The sequence below is a fragment of the Brassica napus genome, unplaced genomic scaffold, assembly GCF_020379485.1.
Source record: "Brassica napus cultivar Da-Ae unplaced genomic scaffold, Da-Ae ScsIHWf_1102;HRSCAF=1567, whole genome shotgun sequence".
Classification (NCBI taxonomy): Eukaryota; Viridiplantae; Streptophyta; class Magnoliopsida; order Brassicales; family Brassicaceae; genus Brassica; species Brassica napus.
The window spans coordinates 6,095-9,141 of record NW_026014527.1 but is presented as its reverse complement, the minus strand read 5'-3'; positions in this window follow the sequence as shown (position 1 = coordinate 9,141).

Below are 3,047 nucleotides of genomic sequence, written 5' to 3'. Positions count from 1 at the left end.
TTCCTACGACCAGGAACCAAAAGGATGCGGTTTGGGTGGTGGTTGACAGACTAACCAAGTCGGCCCACTTCTTACCAATACAGAAAGGAGATGGAGTGGATCAGATCGTGAGGATCTACTTGGACGAGATAGTACGTCTGCATGGAGTGTCGGCTAGTATTGTCTCGGACAGAGACTCTAGGTTCACCTCTTACTTCTGGCAGGCTTTTCAAAAAGCCTTAGGAACAAGAATGAACATGAGCACAGCCTATCATCCTCAGACGGATGGGCAGTCAGAGAGGACAATCCAGACATTGGAGGACATGTTAAGGGCCGTGGTGTTGGATTGGGGCGACTCATGGGAAAAGCATCTACCCTTGGTCGAGTTTGCCTACAACAACAGTTTCCATACTAGCATTGGGATGTCACCTTATGAAGCACTGTATGGACGGCCTTGCAGGACGCGATTATGCTGGACCCAAGTGGGGGAGAGGAGCATGTTGGGTCCTGAGATAGTGGAAGAAACCACCGAGAAAATAAGGTTCTTAAAGGAGAAAATGAAAGAAGCACAGGATCGTCAAAAGAGTTATGCATATAGACGAAGGAAACATATTGAGTTTGAAGTTGAAGACTTGGTATATCTCAAGATGATCACATTCAAAGGGAGGGCTAGAGTTTCTGGCAGAAGAAAACTAGACCCTAGGTACTTGGGTCCGTTCAGAATCATAGAAAGAGTTGGGGCTGTGGCTTATAAGTTGGAACTGCCACCAGCCATGGATGCGTTCCACAACATGTTTCATGTGTCCCAACTCCAAAAATGTTTGTCTGATCAGGACATAGTCCTACACGAGATCCCTACAGATTTGGGTAAGAATCTGACTCTAGAGACGAGGCCGGTCCGCATAGTGGATCGAACAGAAAAGACAACAAGGAAGAAGACCATTCCCATGATCAAGGTCGTGTGGGAATACAATGGCAAGGATGTAATCACTTGGGAAACAGAGGCAAGGATGAAGGCCGAGTATCCTGAGTGGTATGATCAGGTGGTCCCCGAGGAAACACATGATGAGGATTCGAGGACGAATCCATCCCAAGTGGGGGAGACTTCTCATGTCCCCAGTCCGAGATAGGATCGTTGGGATGAGCCATGGTGCGGGGAGATGCACCAGTCAGGTCATTAGACCAGTAGACAAGCGTATCATGGCTCAGACATAGAGTTAAGGGCATCAAAGTGTTGAGACTTAACCAGGGTGAAGAAAGAATGGGTTTAATAGAGCTGGACGAGTGATGTGGGAGCTGGACGGGACAGCGGCCGAGCTTGGGCAGCTCAGGGAAGCTCAATGGGAGCTCAGTCAGCATGCATCAGCTCGTGGAGCTAGAAGGACTACCTCACTCAGCTGGGACCAGCTAGCAGTCAGCTCAACTCAGCTGGGCCGAGTGTTCATGTCCTGGATGGTTGGGCGGTTACTAGGACGGTTATGGTGGTTTGGTTAGATGGTCCGGCCACGGTATGGACGGTCAGTTAAAGGGCTTGGCCTTGGCTTCAGGATAGAGAACCGACAGGGACAAGGACATGAGCAGTTGGAGGCAGTTGAGGACCGGTTGGGGGCAGTTATTGCCGAACGGTTGCAAAGGAGAGAGAGACACCTTTTCGGTTACAACTCCCACCCGTTCGGCCCCATGGCTGTTCCGACTCCCTCTCTCTATAAATACAGAGCCCTGGATCCAGAATTTGACACAGAATTCTTGAGGGGAACCTCTGCCAAAATCGTGAGAGACAAACCCCAGAAAGAGAAGAGAGAATCGGCGATCCAAGGAGAGAACCAGCGAGAGGCTTGGCTGTTCCAGGAGAAACCGGATCGTGGGAAGCAAGGCCTGAGGAGATGGATACCAGACAGAGAGACAGAGAGAAGGAAAAAAAGAAGGAGATGGCGCCTGGGGAGAGAACGCCTAAGGTCAGTGGTGTGGACGGCAAGTGATCGGCCCGAGACGGCTGATGATCCGATCGGGCTTGTGGCCGGTTTGCTATGCGCCTACATCTACTCTCTCTATCTCTTTAGATTTGCTTGTCCTATGAGATTATTGTGTTCATTTGTTCTGTTCATACAGGGAAGACTGAACAAGGCCCTGGCCGGTTCAGTATCCAAGTCCTTGGCCTTTGGCCGGACTTTTCATGGTCGGATTTGGATGTTCTAGTGTGTTTTGTTGGAAACTGTTTACGGGAATCTCTTAGTTGGGAGTTATCAGAGATTATCATGAATTTTAATTAGTTTTTGGGAATTTATTTGAGTATGTTGGTTTGGACAGGTTATAGATTCTAAGTAGCCGAACCATGCTTATCTAGACTTGATGTTAGGATATCGGCCTTATGAATGTGCATTGTGTCTTGTGTAGTTTCAGGATCGGACATGGACCGTGGTAAGGGAAAGGCACCGTGAAGACTCAGGCCATGAGAAGATGTGTGGTGAATGGGTCATTGTAGATAGATGTGAAATACTGATAGCCTATTGTGCAACTTGTGAACTTATGTTAGACTAAGTGTGTATAACTTATTAGGACGAACCTAAGAATGATGCATGTACCAAGCAGTTTGGGAGCACAAGACACGTTTTGCTGGTACGGAACCAAATCAGGTGTGTACTCTGTTAAGTCAGGTTACCTGCCCTCCAACAAACACAAGAACAACGCTTCCCGACAGAACCTTTAGTGGAGGCTTTCGACTGGTACAAATCAGTGTGGTCTGTCACTACATGCCAAAACTGCAACTCTTTCTCTGGAAGCTTTGTAGAGGAGCACTAGCTCTTGGAGAGAATCTAGCAACGCGGGCCTAACCTCACTGACGAACTGTCCACATTGTGGTGCCACAGAGAATGCTCTTCATCTTTTTTCACTGCTCATTCGCCACCCAGGTCTGGAATCTAGCTCCCATCAAACAAACCTTTCATACCACTGAGCATGATACTTTATCTTCAGCGATTCGAGAATCACTCACCCTGATCTGTCTCCACCAACCGGTTTGCTTGTTAACATCTCATCTTGGATATGTTGGTACCTTTGGTCTGCAAGAA